Here is a 24,600-nt window from a genome sequence, read left to right as displayed (position 1 = left end):
CTCAAAGGAGTTTTAGAATTTGGCCATCAGATCTTGTTCATTCTTCGCAGAATGGTAGAACTGACCTCTTTGTAATCCAAGTGACAAAAACACAGATATTCTGCAATTACTGGCCTGTGCCAGATGACAGTAAAGTACATAGACACTCAAAGTCAATCAACAGGAATCAGACTAGAAACACCACCTCTTAGTCTGTTTATTGGTGCAAAAGAGGGAACAGGACCAGTGGGCAGAAAGAGAAAAAGGGCTGCACTAGGATTGTGAGGAGCGAGTGATTGGTTATATATTTTTAAACTGAGGGTGGGGGCAGGCAGAGATAAAGCAAGTCTCCAAAAACGATTTTCACATGTTTAAGAAGACTTAGAGTATCCTGGAGGTCTGGCTATTGTCAAGCTAAGGTTGCATTTTGCCTTTAGCAAATCATTAACTTTAAGACAGTTGGGAATTCCTGGAGGAATGTCTGAATTATTTGCCTCCAGTCTTTGTCAATTGGCTGCAGGTTGTATGGAAATTTAATTTTATAAATACCATTTTAAAGAATCGGATTTAGACAGAATAGTGAGTCAGTTATTATAACATTTGATTAGGTGATAGAAGAGAAGAGAGAAATTTCAGTAGACCCTAAAGGGAAAGAAGGATCTGTTATGGTCAATGAATGTTTTGTATTTGCTTAAACTCAGTCTTCTTTATGTACAATGCACAGTAAAATATTGACTACAATTTACATGTGAGTTTTTTTTTTATACAGGATACTGATACTTAATAGAAGAACAATTTCAGAAAATTACTTCACTTTTCAGTCAAACGAATTTCATTTTTAGCACACATTTTTTCATATGTCATTGAATAAAATTTGAGATGATTAAATTAGACAACTAAATTAAATTAGACAATTTCTTTAAAAGTTTCAAAAATGGGGGCGCCTGGGTGGCTCAATTGGTTGGACATCTTGCCTGTGGCTCAGGTCATGATCCTGGGGTCCTGGGATTTAGCCCCACCCTCATCAGGGTCTCCGCTCAGTGGGGAGCCTGCTTCTCCCTCTGCCTGCTGCTCTGCCTACTTGTGCTCAAACTCTATATCAAATAAACAAATAAAATCTTTAAAAAAAAGTTTCAAAAATAAAGCCAAAGTGCTACCAAAAAAATGACACTCTTATTAGTTATTTTTGTGCTTCTATGTCTGCTGTATCAATCAGTGCTCCAAAATACTATTTGTATATGTTTTTCACTTCCTTTACTTAAAAGTTTTATATGATTTTATATGATTAAACAAATAAAAAAGAAAAGCTAGGTTTCTGTTGAGATTGGTTATGAGGATAGATGAGGAAGTACCTAGGGATAAATTAGCAGCACTGAAAAAAAGGAGAGGCTAGGTAAGAGGTTCAGCAAAGGGGGATGAGAGCCGATAGGTCAAAGTGAAGAGACTTGTGTAAAAAGCTGAACTGGAGTGGATCTTATAACACATCCTACAGCCAGATGAGCCCCTGGTAAAGAAAGTCAGCTTGGGATGGGATGCACACTAAAGTTCAAGACCATCTGAGAGAGAAACAGAGAGAGAGAAAAAGGAGAAGGTGGTGGTGGTGGTGGTGGAACTAGAAGGAACACAAAAGCTAAACCACTAGAAAATTTTAATAGTCAATGATACTATGGCTATAGGAGACAAAAATGAACTAGGGATCCACATAGTTGCCAACAGTTGATTTATGGAGCCAGATTCATGATGTTGTGTAAACCAGCCTAATTCCCAAACAGGAATGGATCTTGATGTGTTCCCTCATTCTTGCTGGTTGGCTCCACTTAAGCATTAGATATTCAACTATATTTGTTAACTGGGCATAGCCATCCTAGATTAACAATACCTTAAAGGGACCTTTTCCTTCACCTTCTAGTCAAATTGAAAAGCTTCATTGAGAATGGTTGAAACTATATTTTGGGAGGAATATTAAGCAGTTTACCAGACAGTTAATACACAATGAATTAGCATTCACTGTAGCAATGAGTTATTACTGGCAAAATAATAAACATCCTAGAAAAAATTTTGACAGTTGTTCCAGAGGAAGCTGTAGGTAGTTTGAGGGCACTTTTTAGGTTTGGGGCAGTGTAACTTGAAGGACAAATGTCAGTTGTCTAGCAAACTATGTGTAGACTCATGCATATAACCCATATGTGTAGATAGGTATAAGCCACAAACTGGAAAATATATACAGCTAAATTCAGGTGTTAATTTTAACCATTAGCCAAGTTATAATAACTAACTTATCTCTATCATCACCCTGTTTAAATCACTTTACCTTAGCTTTGCATTATTCATGAATCTGCTTCAGTGATCCATATGGTTCCAATTTGTATTCCAATCATCACATCCTTATTATCTCAGCTTTTATACATAATTTTTAGTGTCTCTGCCATCATTTTGCTCATGTTCACATTTGCACCTGGATCAACTAACTACCTGTAACATTAGCTACTGTTACGTTTACGTTTCTACTACACAGATCTAGACAACACTAGCATTTAAGAAATGTGTATTCTTCAAAAGTGTTCTCTACAAATTCTAGCTACATATTTACAGAAATGATTGTCTCCTTACCTTTGCAAACCACCAAAGTGCTTACTTTGAAATAAAAGGAATGGTTTTGTAGATCACAATGTTGTTTGGCAAATAAAGAATAGCTTTTCTGAATGGGTACAATTCACAAAAATAAAAATAAAAGTCCTCTCTACTGTGCAGACATCATTAATTCTCCATTATCTGCTATTTGCATTATCACACCTTTCCCCTGCCTCTAGTAAGGAAGGTAGTTTTCCATAACACTCATGAATATGGACACTGGAATCAGCAAGCCCTGAATTTGAACTGTGGTTTTGCCACTTACTGGCTGTGTGACCCTAGATAGGTTATCAAATTATGAAGTCTCATTAAACTCATATGTAGAAACAGATCATAATCTCCATCACCAAGTAATTTGTAATAAAGATTTTATGAAAAACCATAAGTAAAGCTTTTAGCACTGGGTTTGTTAATTACTAAGCCCTCAAGAAATGATGGAATTTGTTAGTTTTTGTTGTCAGTATTAGATTGTTTCCATCCATTATGTTAAGACCACATAAACATAGAAAATTACTAATAATTTACAAAATTAGTGAAGTAACATCATTTACTCCCTGGTCTATAACCAAACATACATTTGGAGGAAAGTAAGATCCCTTACTGACATACATACATTTACATAAAATCTGAATTGAACCCTAATGAAGCAGGTATAAAAGGCGAATAAAACAATGATCAACCAGAGGGATACATAGAGGAATGCCAATCACTAGCTATATGATAAGTGTCCCAGAGAAAACTTGGGCCTCTTTTCAGGGTGACAGCAGGTACTTTTTGGCCATATCTGGCAAGAATAATTCGAGTGACTAGTAGTTTGAATGACTGTGGCTTACAGAGGTCAGCCATATTATGAACTCTGTGAAGTATGAGTTTCTGGTTTTAGGCATTCTTTAGGAATTCATATAGAGGAAGAATACTGAGCAAGCTGCTACAATGACCCCTAAGGAGAAAAGGGATAAGATCCAGCATAAAATCAGCACTGAAGTAGAATCCATCAAGTTATCTTTTCCTGACCATTGCCCTGCAGTTACAGATTTAATGTTAGCAAAGATTTTCTTTCATTAGAATGGTTTGATTGTGCCATACAAGAGAGTCTTTCATTTTGCAATAGAGCCCTACATCTTGAGAGATCCCAAGATATGCAGAGATAAAGATAAGTATTTCCATAAATGAAATTGTTCTTTTGCAATCATGGATACATCCATTCCTTTTGGCTTTTTCACTGGATTTCCAAATCAAAGATGAAGTCAAAAAGAGGGAAAAAAAAGAACTCTCTCAGTAACTGCTGTTGATCTGATGGGATAAAAAAAATACAAAGATTTGGAGAAAAAACAAAACTGGGCACTGAGAAATGTATGAATTGTTGAATCACCATGAAGCTAATTGTCCACCTGAAACTAACATGACATCGTATGTCAATTGTACTTCAAAAATAACTTTTCAAAAGTTTTAAAAGAAAATAAATTTTTAAAAATTAAAAAAATAAGACTCTAAAAGGAACAGTTTATTGTATTTTTGTTATGATATTAAGAAAGCAATTTAAGGTGATAGGATACACTGTCACATTTCACACAGAGATGTGGGGAAATTCATTAATTCATTCATTATATATATATATAATTCCCTGGAGGTTAGATGAAGTTGAGAAATGATACATAAGGACATGGGATTATTACTTACTTTTTCTTTCACTATAACCTCAATCCACTGTCTGAGATTAGAATAAACTTTCAGGTGTGATGCTGTGTAGGCATCAAGTAAGTCCACTATGAGTACAGTTTCTTTGTTAGCATCCCTAGAGATGTTCCATTGAACTCTGAGACTACAACAAATTGAAAATCATTGGTCATCAACTTAGGTTTCAGAAATACTGCAATGTTATTATTTAGTTTTTATTAATTTATTCACTTATTTTACAATCTTTTAATGAATGGCTATTATGTTATTGAACTTGTACTAGGCCTAGAGATAGAGATATGTAAGACAAGAGACTTCCAACAAATACATTTTTGTTTTCTGAGAAAAAAACAGAAAATAACTAAAAGGTCATCACAGGCTATATAATAAGGACCATAGTAAAAGCATGCAGATGCTGAGGGGCACAGAGAAATGGCTTCTTCCCTAGACTGAGCATCAGGGAGTGCTCACAAGATGAGTTGAGGAACGAGTAAGGGATGTGGAGAAATTGTCAGGGACTCTCCAAGCAGAGCAAAAAGCAAATGAGAAGTTGGAGAAAGTACTGGGTAATTGGGAAATAGCAAAGAATTCAATGTGCTGGAAAAAGAGTACAAGTGAGAAGATTGTAATAAATAACACTGTGGGAAAAGGAGGAATGTTCTTACATATTTAATGAGCTACTCATGCTTAGAGCAAGAGCGTGGTCCCCCACACATAAAGAAGCTCATCAAGTGAGGAAGCATAAATGAATAATTATGAATATGGGCTCCAGAATCGAATTATGTTGGTTAGAATCTTGGCTCTGTTACTTACTAGCTGAGTGGTCTGGAGCAAAATTTTTTAACTCATGTGTCCCATATAATCATCTATAAAACGAGGATAAAAATGGTATCCACCTTACAGTTTGTTTAAAATACAAAGGATTAATACTTACAAGGTAAGTATTTCAAAGACTATCTAAATAATTAACTGCTTTACTACTTCTATTAAAAGAACAGAGGAGGCAAGTTTGTTTGGTCCAATTATGTCATAAGAACCAGTTTCATGGGGTCAGAATAGGGAGTGGTGCCTTTTTGACATGTTGGTCTAGGAATTATGAAAGGCTTTGCCCTGAGGAAGGAATGCACTAGAAGCCCCATTAATTAGGTACTTTTCAATGGAAATGAATATACAATGTCCTTTTTTTTTCTTTTTTTTTTTTTTGACAAGGAAATGATATGGAGGAAAGATAAGAGAAAACAAGAAATCTAAGTCACAAAATGGAATAGGATGCCAGAAAGAAAATAAAAATTTTGAGTGAGCCCTTCTTGTTTTCCCCCAAAGTCTATCCAAAATCTTCTGCCTGTGAATGTAGTCTCCCTTCATCTAGTAGTCATATGAGGCAGAGAGTAGAAAAAATAGTTATTTATTTATTTTAGAGAGAGACAGAGAAAGGGTGCACACAAGTGGGTGGGGCAGCAGGAGAGGGAAAGAATCTGAAGCTGATTCTGCACTGAGTGCAGAGCCTGAGATATGGGGCTCAATCTCACAACCCTGAGATCACTACTTAAGATGGAACCAAGACTCGGATGTCCAACTGACTGCATCACCCAGGTGCCCCAAGTAGTAATATCTTTTGAAATCTTCTCCAAAACCTAGAACAGTACCCTAAGGGGAGTGCCAACTCTGGATTGATTCTGTGCTGGTATTAGACAAGGCAATATAAACATTTCATGGTAAAGCTTTAAAATTTATTTCAAAAGTTAAGAATTCAGAGTCTTTATTGCCACCATTAATTAGGGACTCTAAGAGAGGAATTTTCATACACACACACACACTAACACATACACATACACGAGCATACTACAATTCAATTCTGGCACTAAGTGTCCAAAATTAGTATAAGTTTTACAGGTTAAAGTGCAGTCCCCAACAAAACTGCTTTCATTTCAGATGCCAGCTGGGAGTTCAGAAGTCCTCAGGCCACCCACAGTTCTGACCAATATGGCTTCACATTTGGAGATTTCATGACTCCTTCGGGCTTGATACTTTACCAGAATGGCACATAGAACTCAGAAAAATACTGTAATTATAAAAACAGTTTTATTATAAAGGATACAAATCAGGACCACAAAAAGAGGAGACACCTATGGAAGAGGTCTGGGAAGGTCCTGAGGTCCTTTCCCCAGGGAATCAGGACGTGTCATCCTCCTAGTACAATAATATGTTCACTAACCATGCCTTAATGTCCACAGATTTTACTGAAATTTCATTATGTAGGCACAATTGATTGAATAATGGGCCACATGATTGAACTCAATCTCCAGCCCCTCTTCTTCCCAGAAGTTGGTTGATAGCATGTGGTTCAAAAGCCTACCATCTAATCACATGGTTGGCCTTCCTGACATGGCCTGGCCCCATCCTGAGTCAGCATGGTAGCATTAGCTTTTGAGGAGTCCACCCTAATCATCTCCTTAAGTGTAAACTCAGTTGGTCATTACAGGGCCTCATCATGAACAACAAGGACACTCCTGTCACTGAGGAAATGCCAAGGGTTTAGAAGCTCTGTCCCAGGAATCTGGGACAAAGGTCAGACAAAATTTTCAGTTACAAAATGCACACATACGTATGTGTGTGTATACATACACAGATGTGCTTTTACACATATTTACTTAAATGCCAAACAGCTCAGAGCTTGATAATGTTTATATGTACTGTTGCAGACACTGAGAGAATAGGGAACATCACTGAGCTTAAAGTTTGATTACAGAACTGGGGTTAGGGTGGCATGATGCCAGGATATCTAGTAATGTTAGGTTCTGGGAAGAAAAGACAAGCATCAAAGACCATGAGTAACACAGCAGGTGCCCACTAATACAAACCAGCCCTAGTGTTCTCGTCATTCTTACCCTTTCTCCAGCATAAACCTAAGGAAAAAGGAGAATGAGGACAGAATTCCATTTCTCAGCAAGTCTGCCCTCTTTAACTTAGCTTCTCTTTATACGACCTGGAAAATTATAACCCTTAGAAACATTGAAATCTTGATTCACTTGGAAGCTTTTATTAAGATATAATTAATAGTTAAGAAGAACTTTACTAGACATTTGGAATGAATTGAACCATTGCCTAATTACCATACTAAGAAATTCCTTTGAAATAAAAATCTTGGGTGTCCAAATCACTTAGGAAACTTAAAAATATAATTTTAAATGGATTGTTGTAGTGTTTATATATTGAAACTCTCCAAAAGAAGTACAAACTGGAAACTATAAGCGTAAAATGAATATTTTAAAATCATTAGCACATTGAGTTCTTTGTTAACTGCGCATTTTTATATATAGTGAAAATCCAGAAGAGCTTAAGTTTTTCATGAGATAAGACCTTTAGAATTTGAAATTTTATTTTATTGTATTGCACTTTTAATTTATCAGTTAGTGCTATGTGAATATATCCATTTACATTTCAACAGTTTTTGCAAATGCCTTTTATTTTTAACTCCCTGAGCATCTAAGGATCTCTAAAACAAATGATAGTGCACAAGCAAGGCACTCCAGCTCCACTTGTCTAACCACAGATGAAAAAAGGCATTAAGCGGGGAAAATAATCATTAAAGGATCTTTTACAGTTGGTTGAGGGATTGTTATGATTGGGATGGGAGGGACATTAACTTGCACATTACTCAAAGCAAAGTATAATGATATATTTTACAAGTTAAAGAGGCTTTGCATTCTACCAAGATCATTTTCAACAATATATGGGAAACAGCCGAGCAGTTTCAGAGTATCTTTTTATCTAAATGTGTTGAATTTAAGCATAATTGATCTCAAATACATTTTAGGAGTTGCGTACAAATGCCCACCATGAATGTGGAACCTATTCAAATATGCCAGCACTATACAGCACACTTCTACTAGAATGATCTGCTCAGGTAGTTAGCCTCCCTGATACTTTGGTAAAAGCTCAGTGCAGCCCCAATCTGTGGTAACGATCACATCATAACCTCTTTAAGGGGAGACTGAACCAATGCTAGGTTAGCAGTCAGGTAACCACATTGTTAAATCCTGAATCCTGTGATCCAAGTTCTCCAGCACCACAAACAGAAAAGGAGTATGATCACAATAAATGGTCTTTGGCACATAGACTTTACAAATATAATTGGAATAATTCAAATTTCACAAATCCTTTTCTGGTTTAAGCATATCCAGGATTTCTCAAATGTGATTGTGCATGGCCCTTTGCAGTGCTCTTCTTCATTGATGACACCCAAATATCCTGCTCATTTACTCAGGAAACCAAAGTTCAGAGGCAGAAAGAAACTTGTTCAAGGTCATAGTTCTAAGAATGAGTGAAACTGGAAATTTAACTCACATTTTCTGACACCAAAGCCATTGTTCTTTCTCCTACACTAAGTTTGCACCCTGAGTGATATACAAAATTGGACTTTATCTAAGGTTAATCTAACTTTACAACCACTAGACAAATGGGATCATCTTCCCCTATCTCTGAAGGTTGGTTCTATTTGGATTCTGTTGTGGTTGAAAGGTTTTATTACAGCTGTCCTGGGAGTTTACCCTGGTCTGAAACAACTCAAGCAATCAGCCTTATGTTCAGTTAATGAGTAAAGTTTAAAGGAGTGCTTATTACATGCAAAATTCCATTCCAGTCTCGGTGGAGAGAAAGACATACATTTATGAAAAGAATTATCAATCTTATACTCATACACAAGTCACATATACAAGGGCATCAACCATGCCATTGTACTAGTGTAGAGCTGGAAGCAGTTTAATAATTGTCTGTGTACCACCAGCCCTTTTCAATCTATCCTATGAGTTGTTGCAACCCTAACTACTGAAAGCCTAGCTCTAGTCTGTCCAAAGCTCAAAAATATGTTTTACTTTATTTCCTTTGCTTCTTATCTTTACTAAATAAATGTGACTCTCCTCATTTACCATTCATTGGGCAGTTGCTTTGGATGAGTACAAAGTGTGATAGTATTCCAGGAATGTTCTGCATGGCCCCTCCCATATGATTGAGCTTCCTATGATGTATTGCTCTATTACATAATTTAGAACCTATCAGAGAAGGTTAAAATATAATCTATGTTATAATCAGGTTCTTTTTCTCAAGCCTTCTCAGATTTACTTCTCAAGATGGATCAACAGGTAGAAAAACATTTCTAATTATGATTTTGTCCATGGAAGTTGTAGAATGGGGAGGAAACTTGAACAGGCATTGCTTTCCTTTAAACCTGGATTCTTGGGACACCTCGGTGGCTCAGTGGTTGAGTGTCTGCCTTTGGTTTAGATTATGGTCCCAGGGTCCTGGGATTGAGTCCTGCATCAGGCTCCCCAGAGGGAGCCTGCTTCTCCCTCTGCCTATGTCTCTGCCTCTCTCTGTGTGTCTCTCATGAATAAATAAATAAAATCTAAGAAATAAAAATAAATAAATAAATAAAATGTTCAAAATAAATAAATAAATCTAGATTCTTTTCTTTAAGATTTTATTTACGTATTCATGAGAGACAGAGAGAGAGAGAAACAGAGAGAGAGAGGCAGAGACACAGACAGAGGGAGAAACAGGCTCCCTGCAGGAAGCCTGGCGTGGGACTCGATCCCAGGACTCCAAGATCACACCCTGGACTGAAGGCGGCGCTAAACCACTCAGCCACCCGGGCTGCCGTAAATCTGGATTATTAATGTCAACCACGCATCCTTTCTCTTAGCCTATCAGACATGTCTTCATTTGTCTAGATCAATGTATCAAGATTGGTATGCCCAGTGCAGAGGAAAATATTTGATAGTTCCATATTCCTTACACAGGAGGGGAAAAAAAAAAACAAAACACCTGACTTTAAACTACCAAAGTACTACCTTTCTGTATTAGAATAAATAACTGATGTAAAGAGGCAAGTCCATCATAGCAACTAGAGACCCAGAAGGAGTAGAGGAGAAAAGGAAATCTGACTGTACTTTCTATGCTTGCAATAGCCAAACCAGAGCATAGCAACCTGCTACACAACACCTTACATCAGCATCATCCTTTATCTTTTTCAAGGAATTTTATGTATTCTATCTCACTTAAACTGAATTTCTATTCCATTTTGAGAGCACTGGGATATCGGAGATGTCTATATGCTAATTTTCCCGGAACGGTTAATGCATTTGATTACATAGCAAAGAGCAATTTTGATTACAGATAGAATTAAGGGAGATTACTTTGGATTATCCAGATGGATCCAAAATAATTCCAAGGATCCTTAAAAGTGAAAGACAAAGGCAGAAGAAGAAAGCTAGAGGGAAGGATGACTTCTGAATAAAGGCAGAGAGAGATACAATGTTAATGACTCTGAAGAGGGTAAAAGGAAGCCGGGAGTCAAGGAACATGGGTAGTGTCTAGAAGCTAGAGGAGAAAAGGAGCAGATGGGACTCTATAGCCTCCACAAGGGAAGACAGCCTACATAGTGCCTTGATCTTAGGGAGACCCATGCCAAACTTCTGCACTAGGGATTTTAAGATAATAAATGTGTACAGTTTTGAGACAGTACATGTATGGTCATTTATTACAGCATTAATAGGAACCTAATACAACAGTCTGGAGAAATTATTTTTACATATGCTACCTATTAAGCATCTATGTTCACATCTTTTCTCCTCTACTGCACATGTACTCTTTGTAGGTAGGATTGGCTTATTCATTTGGCATCTTTCAACCTAGAACATTTAGCACAGTATTCAATTTAAAAAGAGTGGATAACTGATGTATATCTTGCTTTTTAGTCTGTGGGTAATATTTTAGTTTGTCAATCAAACTTTCAGATTTTTGCATCATACTTTGGTGTTTACATATCAATTGCCACTTTCTGTGAGTTCTGCCAAGTTCACGTTTCATTCATCTAATGCCTGGCATATTAGAGAAGCTTAAAATATATCTGAAAAGGAAAGAAGGAAGAAGAAAGGGAGGAAGAAAGCAAGCACGGGGGTGGGAGTGGGGGCGCGAGGCCTGATAGCTAAGGCATGACCAGAAATACCGTGATAGTAAGTATTTAAGGAAGTTTAAGTTTATAAATTCACACAATAAACAATGCCTGCTAGTCCAGAGGAGGTGTTCTTTACATATTTGCTTTACGACTCTTTAAATTTGTTATTTTTTGTTAAACAAATGTACATCACTTCTAAAGTTTAGTCGATCAGTGTATTCAGGAGTAGTGCATATTCTATTATTGAATCTTTAACTTTTTACTCATGTATAATAGATTGAAGGCTCCAAAAAACAGGTATAGTCAGGCATAGAATGACAACACTATGAAAATTGGAAACATTTTCTCTCTTCTTGTAGGGGCAATTTGCACTTTACTACCTTTATTTAAGAATAGAAATTTGCAATCTTTTGTTGAAAGTGGGAAAAATCATCACCTAGAAGTTGCCAATTTTAGTATGAAAATTCTAATATAATGTGAGTCATATGATGCCCCAAGATTGTGCAAGAAATTGTTTCCTTACAACTTAAAACATACATAGAATACATACATAGAGAATTAATTGCTCTTAATATTATCAGCAATGATGGTGCCAAACCATTTTTAGACTTGGTGCCTGAACTCCTACCTTTTTATTCCACCACAGATACTGATAAAATACTTCAGGTAACCTACTTTATAGGAGATTGATGCACCAAATTGTTCCATTGCTTGAATTTTCCCTGTTAGTCTCGCTTCTCGTTGGGTAGTTTTAATTTTTTTTACAGTTTTGTTTTTCGCATGCAAAACTGATTTATTCCTTTAAATCACTGATTTTTTTTAACCAGATGATCTTATAACCAAGTTTATACTGATCCCAGGTTTTTATATAACAGAGCTGTTTATCCACTAGCTGCAACTATATTTTCCTTTTTTAGTGATTAAAACTTTCAGAGCCATATGCTCATTCTTGTCTAAGTTGTATCCTTTTGGGTTTTGGCCCAAGTCTTCCCTGCTGTTGGCAAACAAAAGGAAATGCTTCCAATATGTAGGGCTCCCCTCTTGTGAAACCTGTAAACCCAAAGGGGACACTCACTTTTAGAGGTGGATTTAGTTTTAAATTACCTTTCCAAAGTAGATAATTCTCCAGGCTCCCTCTCAGATTGATCCGCCAAGCCAGCCACTTTGTTAGCATTAGCATGGCTTCTTGAATTTGAGAACTACAGATGGTGAAGGCATATAAACTTAGTGGTAGGAAAATCAGGCTTCTATAAGGATTCCTAATGAGAATCTATTATGAATGTATTCTTCACGTGCCTTTTGAGTATTTACTAAAGCATCTACTGCTAGTTAGACTTGCCCATCTTAGTCTGTTCAGCAAATTTTGAACGCTAAAAGTTAAGAAAACATATTTCTTTCTAAGTAGGTCACAGATCTGAATACTATTAATGAGTTGAGCATAAGGTATTTTCTATTAATAATTTATTTTATCACTGCAGTTCCTTCGGTCTTTTTACGTCTTCATTCCAGTTTTCATTTTACTACTGTATTTACAGTATTCACAAGCAAAATTATGCCTACCTTCTTTGATTTTTATGTCATAGTTTCCTGATTTTTGCTGTCTGTTGTTCAAGCAGAACAAGCAATGGACCCGGAAAATGGTTAAATATTTACCCTCCACACAAAAATGGACAAGAAGGACTTTCTCTTCATTAGGTTTAGAATTCTGATTTCTCCTCCTTGAATTTTTACTATCTCATTTTATTAACTAAACAAGCTGTCTGACCTCTCTTAGCCTCTAGCAGTTTGAAAATAAGCGTAAGATTTGTTTTCATGTATTACCAAGGAACTATGAAAATAAATGTAGTCTAGTTAATCGAGATGTAATTTGTATTTCCTCATAAAATCAGTATCCTCTAATGGGTACTTTTGTTTTCTCAAAACTTAAAGCCAGCCACATTGGGATCTGAATATTTGCCACAGTGGACACATTTAAAGCATCATCATTTATTTAAGAAAGCCGGTAAATCTTTTTGGATGAAGAAAGATTCTTTATTTCATTGTTTCTCTTTACCACAAAATTTAATCCCTACTAATGATAAACGTGTTGTATTAGAATGTGCATTTGTCCTCAAGTTAGTGCTGACTGTGACCTGCATATCACTCCCCTGAATGGATTGCATTGGGGCAATAAGTGGGGTGGGGAGGGCAGAGGAGTCGCACAATTGTCCAAAAAACTAAACATTTCAAAAATATTCTTCTCCTGATGCACAATCCCAGAAACCCACTAGAGAATCAAATATCTAATCCACTTAGCATACCTACAAAGCAATATTGTGTTTCTTAAAATTAAATAAAACAGAGGCACCTTTTAGATATCAAGAATAAAACATGTCCCTTTCAGAAGTACTAAGGTATATACATGTATATATAAAATTCAATCCTCATAAAAACTGTATGAGTTAGGTAATGATTATTCCCATTTTATTGATTTGTAGACTGAAGTACATATGAAAAAGGTAATTGGCTCAAAGTCAAAAAGCCATAACCAGTAGTCACTGGAGCCTGAATTGTTATCACATCGTTTATTAGATTATTTAAGATACCAAAGAAAGACATTTTATCAGTCTGAATTTCCTTTTTCTCTTGGTTTATTATTTTCAGTCCCATTATTAAATTTAAAATGACCTTTGTTGCCTCCAGTGCCTATACCTTGCCACCTCCATCCCATCAAATAATCTTCTACAGCCTTTATGAACACATAAGTAGTTTTCTTCTAAGCTATTTTTGCAGTTCTTAATCTTTAAGCTAATCCTCCTGGTATCTTCAGCACTTTGCAAAGACTTCTAAATATACAAAAAGTAATGGATGGTGAGGGTATGATCTCATTTCACTTCATTTTGTCTAATGAAAAAGAGCTGTTCTTTTCAAAATTTGATTTACAAACACTGTGTGTACAATTGGATACATCATGCTGAAACGACTAGTAGATTTCTTTTTTTTTTTTAAGATTTTTTATTTATTTATTCATGACAGACTCACAGAGAGAGAGAGAGAGGCAGAGACACAGACAGAGGGAGAAGCAGGCTGCATGCAGGGAGCCTGACGTGGGCCTCAATCCCGGGACTCCAGGATCATGCCCTGGGCCAAAGGCGGTGCTAAAACACTGGGTCACCGGGGCTGCCCTAGTGTAGATTTCTATACTTCATTCAGACTGGCCATTTCCAGTTTATTGTATCTTATAGTTAAGCTTACTGTCTTTAGGGTTAGATAGACATGAGTTTATTTTATCTTTATTTTTTAAAAGATTTATTTATTATTTGAGAGAGAGAGAGAGCACACACAGAGGTTGGGGCAGAGGGAGAGGAAGATGGAAAGAGAATCTCAAGCAGACTCTCTTTGAGTGCAGAGCCTGCCACATGGCCCCATCCACAACCCTGAGATCATGACGTGGGCCAAAATCAAGAGTTGGATGTTTAAACGACTGAGCCACCCAGGCACCCCTAGAGAGACCTGAATTTAAATACTCTCCTGCCACTTAGTAACTCTGAAACCTTATGTAACTTATTTAATCACCTCTTAAATTCATGACCTTGCCTTTAAAATTGAAATATTTTACTTCTTATCTCTCAGGTTTGTTGTGAAGATTAACTCAGATGATGGATATGAAATACTGAAATCAAAACCTAGCTTATGGTACGAATTCAACTATTATATCAAAAATACCTTAAAAGTTCCTGAATGAAGTGACCTCCTCTTAGGAAATTCACCTTTTTCTTGAGATGGTGCAATATAAAGAGCAAGAAGTTTGGACCCAAATGCCTGGGTTGGAAAGACCTCTCATCCACTTAGGAGATGGGTCACCTTCGACAAGTTGGTTAGCCACTCTAAGTGCTTCTAAGACTTTCTCACATAAAGGCACACAGAAATTAATGGAGTTTTTTATGGCCCACTAGGGCCAATTGAAGAAGCTGTTTGCAGCCAGCCCTGCAGAGTCTCACCCTGCTGCTCCTGCTGCTCAGTGAAATCAGCATGCCAGCACAGCGTTAGCCTGTTTGCATGTGCTGCAGCATGACAGTAAGTCAGCTCTACTCTAAGCCAAATTCCCAATTTGTAAAAAGGCAACATTGGTAACAGACTCACCAGGTTTTAGAGAAGTTAGAGATGCCTGAGAAACAGTTGACACACTGATCAGCATAGAGTAGGTTCTCAATTATTCTGGTCTCTTTCCCTAACCTTGCCCTCTATGGTTTAGCTCTAACAAGCTACTTAAACATTTACAAGACAGTCATGCTTTTACACATCTCTTCTTCCTTACCTGCCATCCCCTCCGGGAGGAATGCTGTATCAGTTATCTGCTTCTGTGTAACAAACTACCACAAACTCAGAGACTTAAAAAACCACATATATTTATTATCTCACAGTTTGTGTGGGTCAGGAGTCCTAATGCAACTTTACTGGGTCCTCTGTGTAGGGTCTCACAAGGCTGCAACCAAGGTGTCAGGCAGCGCACATTCTCATCTGGAAATCTGGCTGGGTAAGAATTTGCTTCCAAGTTCACACACATTGTTGGTCCAGGCCAGGCCATTAAATTGTTATCTAGGCAATACCAGTGGGATGCAAAAGTCCTACTCATGTGAAGAGATCAGCCCCACTTAATTATAGCTCCTCTTCTCTGTCCCCTTGCCTCTAAACTCCAAGATGGTGGATAACAAACTAGATACATGACCTTCTCTCACATCTGCTTCTTCCCAAGTTATTAAAGATAAATCTCAACCACAAGAGTTGCCTGGTAGAAGGTCAGAAGAGAGACTTTGGACTCCTGAACTCTCTGTGCAAGGACTGAGCCCCTTCTCTCTTCCTAAATTCGCCTCGGCATACACAGAGGTCAGCAAGGCCTTAAGCAGCACATAGCACACATTCCCAGACAGAATAACTACCATCAAGATAAAATGAGCATCCAGGGAAAAGGACCAGATATAAGAAGATTACAAGGCCCATGAAAAAAAAAACCTGAATGAACCATCTGAACATTGGAATAAATGGATTGAGAATTTGAAATAAGTGGAAAACTTTAGGAGATGAGGGAAGATATTATAAATATAAGCAAGAAGAAGAAATCTCTTTTCAAAAATGTGTGGAAATGATGAATATAGGAGTTAGTAAAAGAAGATAATATAACTGAGGAATAAATATGTGCATTGAAAATTAAAAGGATAGGAAAACTGAAGGAAAAAATAAAAAGTGGGAAGCTATAAATCAAAGCTAAAATATATGGAAAATGGAACTAAAAAAAAAATGACAATATTCAGACCTCAGAAGTTTTTCCATATTAAGGCCCACCTTTAGAACGCTCTTGCCAGAAAGCTCAAGTAAACTAAAAGAATGATGTTGAAGTTTCTGTTATTCCCAAAATAACAATAATTATAAAAGCAAAAAAAAAAAAAATAACAGTAGGATAGGGGTCATGTATATGCCTCCCCAACACCTTATACAAACTTCTATCATAGGACTTTCTACTATGTTTTGATATAATCTGTTCATGTACACGTCTCCTCTGGTAGTTGATAATATCTCTTGGAAGAACCAGTGTAGGCATATTTTATCTTTGTCTTCCAACATCTACCCAAAGGTATTATGATCTCTCACAAATCTTGGCATATAATGGACATGTTCTATATACTAGTCAAAGGAAGCCGAATTGGTTTTTGCCTGCCTCCTCAATCCTATTGCTCTTTTTCTTGATTTCCTCTGGCCTTCGGGTTGTCAAATCTTAGGATTTTGTTGACTTCAGATAGCATTTCTTTCTGTCTATTTGTCTGTCCTGCAATTGGTCCTAATACTGCCACATTCTCTGACCAGTCCACTCGATCTTCTGACCTATTACATTGCCTGAAGACAATGAATAGGTGCATGAGAGATATACAACCCAGACTCTCCATCCTCTTTTTATGTGCCCACCTGCCGGCACTGACATTTAGAAAAGCCTTAATTAGGAGATTGGATAGAGGAAAGAATGAAAGGAATCAAAGATTGAAAAACACTAACAGACACACTATACCAAGTATTGGGGGTGGGGGAAATATTCTGTCAGACAGCCTTAGGAATAAATAAAGCAGCGTCCTCCTCATGTAGACTTATCCACAAAATGGAACATACCTGTGTATCCTAGAGAAACTTTGGGGACAAATTAGATAAAAGTCAGCCTACTTTTTTTTTTTAATTTTTTTGCCTTGCTTTTTAAATCTTCAATAATTTCCCTTGCTGTTGATTAGGAGATAGATGTAGAATTATCTCTGCACTTAACTTTGTGTTTGAAGTTCTCACATTGCTACCATCCTTCTAAACCAATTAAGCATACCTTTATCATGCCTCCTGGTGGGGTTATTCAGTATGTGCTAAATGGTTTAATTAAAATCTGTCCTCTTTCCCTAATGCCCATTTGGAGGAATACCTTTCTCAAAATAGCAATTAAATATATAACAATCCATTACTTAGGAAGAAAAAAGAATCACCAATTGCCCCCTAAAGATAAACAAGCTGACTTTCAATTATCTCATTTTAAATCGTACTTTGCAAATATATAATGGCATTTTTCTTTCTCTTTCTAACTGTATTGGCTAAAGTAATCCCCCAGGTGGGAATTTTGATGTCTTATAACAGAAATTGTCTTGTGACTATCATTAGAGTGGACAGGGAAATATACAATGACAAACATAATGATGTTGCCGATAGAAAAGATCACTGGTATGCATGGTCAGGAGAGAATAGGTTTACAGATGAGCACTTAATAAGTCTACATTAGACAACCTCTTTATAAATGACATTGAAAATCCTTATAAAGTTTAATATTATGATTCTCATTTTATAAGATGATAATGAAGCTTTGAGTTAAGTGGTTTCCCACAAATCAGTCAGCTACTAAGTGATGGGGGAGAATTTGAGCCCAAGTTTTTGTAATTCAGAACCCATGTGCTCCATAAATATTTCCTCCTTCCTTTCCAGTCAACAGAACCTTCAAGTATCTAATGTGAGTCCAACAAGTCAGGTGTATGCCACACATTACAACATCTGGCCAAACTTTACCTTCTTTCCTCTTCCAAAATTTGAATTTAAGTCTCTACACTTTCACAAATGAGGGATGTGACCTTAGGCAAGCAACAACACCCCTCTGGACCTCAGAATAGAGTGGGATTTTCCTACTTTCACATTGTAAGATTTCTCCTCCAGGAAAGAGCATAGCAGTGAGAATGTGCCTATGTTTGCTTATAAGAATCAGAGATATGTAGTGGTACACAGAGTCACTAAGCTAGAAGATGAGCCTCACACTAGAGGACAAAAGAGGTGAGATATTATGGTTGAGGTCAAATGCCGAGGTATCCAATCTTTACATTGTTGTTAGGATTTTTAGCCAAATTCTTAGCTCTCCTTCTTCAAATCAGGTCTTGACACAAGACGGTTTGATGTGCTTTGTAAAGTATAATACATACATGCTTCTAGTGGCGCTCCCAAATCATGTCTAATATAGACTGGCAGAGCAGCACCAGTGAATCCCAAATAGCTAACCATTTCTGCTAGATCCATTATGTAAGGTACAGAAGACTTAATTCTCCAAGGCTGGACTCTCATGAATTTTCTGCCAACAATAAATTCACTGTAAATGAAAAGAAAACATTAAATTTTAAACCTATGAATATCTTTAAATGGCTAAGATACACACCAGAATTGAGTTGTCTTTGTACTTACTAAGTCTGTTCATTGATTGAAAATCATTTGAAAATTGTATTCTAAATTCAATAATTAATTTACAATTGTTCTGGGAATCTCTACTTTTGGCTGTTTCTTCTGTAGCTAATAAAGCAATCCGTGAATAGAGGAGCCTAGAATTCTCTCCACGCAGGAAGCAAAAGCTCAGACTTGCTGGTGCAGGTTATACTGAGCTCCTGGAAATGCATTTTTTAACAAGCTTGGTTTACAAAGGGAATTGCTGTTAATCCTAGTGCACATGAGTTTTCCCAAAATAACATCGTTTAAATCAAGAATCAGGAACATAATGAAAAACAGAGAGAAGGGATATAGAGGATGCTGCTTAGGGACCTATCCTGAACAACATATATTTACTGATACGGGGTACAACTGATGTGGATTTAGAATCTTTGAGTTAGAGATTGAATTTACAAACGGTGGGGCAGAAGGAAGAAAACATAACAAGGAATCCACTTGAAAAGATTATCTGAACAAGTTCACTCCATGTAACAGCAAAATGGAAAAGAAGGCAGTATTTGAAGTGGTAGGTAGGATTCAACCAGGATCATATAGAATCCTCTCAGAAAGCCAAATGAAAGGAATCCTCCAAATAATAAAAACTGTTCCTCTCCCTCAACTCTGCTGCCATGGGCACATCAAGGCAATAGAATCTCTCATACCAAAGCCCCACTTACTTTTTCATCTTTCTTTTCCCTTTCCGCCATTTTCAGCAGCAGCTTATTGGCTTCAGCCCTGTGCCATGGCCCATGTCAGGGTCACACAACTGTGTTGGAGAAAGAGTACTAGTTAGAACTGGTCTTTCTCAAATATCCACCATTTGCTTCGACGTGGATGGAACTGGAGGGTATTATGCTGAGTGAAATAAGTCAATCGGAGAAGGACAAACATTATATGGTCTCATTCATTTGGGGAATATAAAAAATAGTGAAAGGGAACAAAGGGGAAAGGAGAAAAAATGAGTGGGAAATAACAGAGAGGGAGACAGAACATAAAGACTCCTAACTCTGGGAAACGAACTAGGAGTAGTGGAAGGGAGGTGAGCGGGGGGTGGGGGTGATTGGGTGACGGGCACTGAGGGGGGCATTTGACGGGATGAGCACTGGGTGTTATTCTATATGTTGGCAAATTGAACACCAATAAAAAATAAATTTATAAAAAAAAAAACAAGAACTGGTCTTTCTCTGTTAGAGCACTAACTAGTTTCCTCCAATGGTACTGAATTGCCTTTCCTTCACTGCCAACCACCAGCTCCTCTGCACAAATATATCACAGGGAGGAAGGTGCGATTAGAAATCAGATAATCATCCTAAGAAAGGGTGGCACTCATTACATACTTTAACACCCCCCTCATTCTAAATAGTTAATTATGGATTTCAAGCATTAAAGAAAGAGCCTCTCAGCCTGTACAGAAACTCTTATGAAGAGATTGTTTTCAGAAAAGTGCCGATAGTGTCTCATCTTCTCCCATAAAAGCCAGAGAAGATGATGACGGTCCAGCTGCTCGGCAAGGATTGCTCAGCCTTTATGGGCTCCCAGAAGCTTCCATGCAACATAAAGAAATTCATATTTTTATTGCCTCGTATTCTCTCAGCATGAAGAAGAATTTACATTTCTTAATTGGGTTTCTTTCTTCGGCATGAGAAATTGCAACTATCTCACTAGACTCTACTGCTTAGCAGCCCCCAAGAAGCAGTTGTATAACTTATTTATAAGGCAGGGTGTAGGGCAAAGTCTTACAGTAAAGTCCAAGGGCTACTTACATTAGGATCCCCTAAAATGCACTGTATAAATGCAATCCTAAGCTACACTCCAGAGCTACAGAATCAGACTCTCTAAGGATGGGACCTGGGAATGTGCATTTAAGAAGTTCTGTATGCTTTTTATTTATGCAGAAATTTGAGAATTACCAATTTAAAAGAAGTGATAAAGATCTAGGAACTCATCTGGGAGATAGTTTCTTTAACTGTTTTTTGGCTTTTTTGTTTGTTTGCTTTTTATGGGTTGATCAGTATGAAACGGCCACCTGTACCCATGCTCTTTTAAGTTCTATAGGTGTGCTATTTCAAAAAGATGGATCTAGAATTCATGCTATTAGAAGAATCTTGAATGTTTTTATCCAAAAAGAAAGCTTGAGGAGACTTTTGAGCCCACTCCTCCCTATTTTTTTTCACCAAAATGATTTTTATTTGTATGTGCTACATAAACAGTGAATGGTAATTCATGGCACTTGTTACTTGGTCCAGACATGAAAAGGTTTATGGAACCAGTAAATGACATTTTAAAAAGGGTCTTCTGTCATAAATCCAAAGTAGACCTGTTTAGTACAATCAATACTATTCCTTCAGTATTTTATAAATGGAATTTTCTTCTACTTGTATCCATTTCCCTGGGCTTATGGACCCATTCATATTCTCCATATTTACAATCAAAGGTTCCTTTCTGAAGAGATCTTAATTTTAAGGTAAAACGTGGTCCAAGTATCTTCTCTACAACTCTGAACTCTGGAGTCACAGTCTCATGCCTTAAGAAATGAGACCCTGCTCCATTTCAAAGGGCCAGTGAAGATGGACATCGTTACTCAGAATCTGTCATTTATCACAGTCCTAGGGTTTATTGATAGAACCAAAGATTGGCTTTCTATTTAAGAAGTTCAGGGTAGCACTTATATCAATAAAAGTACTTCCATTGGTGATTGCAAAGATGTAAAGGACTAATCTAATCATAATTTTTGTACATGTGTGTACAAGTACATATACATGGTGTATAAGTACTTGTAATTATATGAAATAATTATCTATTTCTTTTTCTTTAAGATTTTATTTATTTATTTGAGAAAGAGAGAGCAGGAGGGAGAGGGAGAGAGAATCTGAAGCAGACTCCAGGCTGAGTGCAGAGCCTAGTGTGGGGCTCAGTCTCAGGATCACAAGATCATGACCTGAGCCAAAACCAAGAATTGGATGCTCGACCAACTGAGCCACCCAGGTGCCCCTGAAATAATTATTGAGTTCTTGAAAGCATTAAATAGCCGAGTTGGAAACTCTTGGCTTTTCCTAATTGCTAGCTACCTCAGATACTACAGGGAACTAAGCTGATTGAGAAGAAGAAAAAAAAAATAAAAGTGAAGGAAATGTGCCAGGTACTTCTATATATTAATCCATATGTTAGATACTTTACATGCATTATTTCAATTATTCTAGCCCTATAGAGTGTATACTATCTTCACATTCCATATGACAAAGCAGAGAGATTTCAGAAATGAAATAATTTTCCTTGACCACATTTTTATATGTGACCAAGATAAAATCTGAGCTCAGAGTTGGCTAAATGGCTCTACAGAATGATGCTTTCTTCAAACAGAAATGAGAAAGGGGATTACCCTTGGGAAAGAAGCAGAGTAGATATCAGGAATAAAGACCCCCGAAGGAGTTTCCATGGCGAGCTTTACTAAAATTGGGACATTTCTGGGGAAACATCCTTGTAAACATACTTGTGATTTAGGGCATCCAAAATGCAGAGACTAGGAGCTACGCCTGGGTGGTTCAGTCAGTTGAGTGACTCTTGATTTCGGCTGGGGTCATGATCTCAGAGTCGTGGAATCCGGACCCCATCCATGCTCAGCATAGAACTTGCTGGGGATTCTTTCTCTCCCTTTCCCTTTGCCCACCTCCTACTTGTGTTCTCTCTCTCTCTTAAAAAAAAATACATTGTAATATTCTCCAGAAAGAATCTGCTATCCTTTCAAAAGAGTACAGCTCTGGAATTCCGTTCTGGCATGAACCCCACCCCACAGAGCCACAGAGACTTATGCATTTGTTATAACAGAAAGAAAACAAAAACATCTACCAACCATCCATTTTGCAAACACAGCATCAAGTGTTTTGCAGCAAAGTTCTTTTTCTACGCACAGTGTCAATTGGAGACAGTTTGGCTCTTATCACAACATAGTCACTAAATGCTTTCAGTTAAACAATTTTTTTCTCTTGGCCAAATATAGCTGCAGTGCCTAAAATGTAGAATTTCCTTTAAAATATAAGTCTCCAATAGCTGGAATCTTTATACTTAGACGTTTTCATTATGAAATGTCAACAATTCTGAGACTAGCAATGAGCCCACTGAGATGTCTTTAAAGAAAGATGAGAAGTCCAAAAGCTTCATATTTCAATAAAGTTATAGCTACTTTAAGCTTTTTCCTTTAGGCTTTGGGGAGTGGGGTAGAATAATGGCAACTAAAAAGAAAAAGATGTGTGAACTGGGCTTGGTGGTAGTTATATAAGTCTTAGCCAGAAAGTTACCATCCTAAACTTTGAAAATTTCATAAAATGACAGTAATATTTGTATAAAGATCAGATCTTTCTTCCTAAGAACTTTCATAGTATATATGACTAAAGTTTTTATACTGACAATTCTCAATTCATTAATAATGAAATGGAAGTCACCAATAGTATTACACTTAGAATTTGGTACTCCAAAAAGGGTCGAATCTAAAGTAATATGTCAGGCCCAAGAACAGCAGGTCCACAAAAATCAATGTTTAAGGGCTAAGTAATTACATAACTGATTATTCAGGAGCTAATTTATAAGCAAACACATCCTTCTACTACAGTGGGCTATTTCTGAGTTCTCTGCACTCCTAAAGTTCTATGTTGCATTACTGGCTGCATCAGAGAGGCAAATGGGAGAAATGAGGACGTTAGGGGAAGAATCCATTACCTCATACTCCAAAAGCATGACTGCTCCTTATATATGGGATTTCCATAAGATTTTTCAAAAGGGGCTTCCACCAGTGGAAGGGTGAGAATGAGTATACAGGATCAATGTTTAAAACTTCTCTACAGCACAATTGGATTAACACCTTCATGTCAATCTACAGTATTCTAGCCACCTCACACCAACAATTGGGACAATTCTGTCCATCTGACTCACTCATTATTAAGTAGCAATCTCTTCCTTAAAGTGTTCATTTGTCCTTCCTCTCACCACACAGTTGTGTTCAGTATTTTACTATGAGAAAACATATTCCTACAAGTGCATGCTAAAACCAAATAGAACTACTCCATGTCCCTTGTCCAGTTAGAATACATTCCTATCATCATCAAACTCTCTCTCAAAGTACTTTTAAAAGACAGTTTAAAGAGAAAAATTGGAAAAATATCATAATGAAGAAATTCACATAAAAATGAACAGGCAATATATTTCAATAAGTATTATATTTGTGAGTAACAAAGAAAAAACTAATTAGAAACCATAATGTAGTATCAACTCTTTACCTATGAAATTGGAGTAGCAGGTGAAACTGAAAACATCAATTTTGATTACAGAAAAGAAATACTCCGGAGGACAAAGTTTGGCAAGAAAGCCAGATGTCTTCCATTTACACATAATGCTGGACCAGGACATGTATATCCATTCTTCAGGTAAAACCTTGCTCCCTACAGGCAGCTGTCTCCCAAGACAAAAGGAATGGAACTAATCCAACCATGCCCAATTCATTCTGTCCAAATTCACCTCTCAGTCATTCCACCTCTCCAGGTGGGTGACGAATAAAGGAGCAAAGAGAAGCAAGTTGTGTAACATACGAAAGGCTACATTTATTTGAAAAGGTGTATCAGGAT

At 37.0% G+C, this 24,600-nt stretch overlaps 1 long non-coding RNA gene across 1 annotated transcript in view; it reads left to right on the top strand.

The window, feature by feature from the left end:
• Nucleotides 1–9,339: 9,339 nt before the first annotated feature.
• Nucleotides 9,340–24,600, top strand: part of LOC140641535 (uncharacterized) — a 37,200-nt gene continuing 21,939 nt past the window's right edge. The window contains exons 1-4 of the long non-coding RNA XR_012038073.1: nt 9,340–9,428; nt 14,855–14,917; nt 15,178–15,298; nt 24,307–24,402. This is a non-coding gene — a long non-coding RNA (uncharacterized lncRNA). The remainder of the gene's footprint in view (nt 9,429–14,854; nt 14,918–15,177; nt 15,299–24,306; nt 24,403–24,600) is intronic.

Source organism: Canis lupus, chromosome 10 (genome assembly GCF_048164855.1).
Source record: "Canis lupus baileyi chromosome 10, mCanLup2.hap1, whole genome shotgun sequence".
NCBI classification, from domain to species: Eukaryota; Metazoa; Chordata; class Mammalia; order Carnivora; family Canidae; genus Canis; species Canis lupus.
Note: the sequence above shows the minus strand (reverse complement) of the source record. Positions and strands in the feature narration are given on the sequence as shown.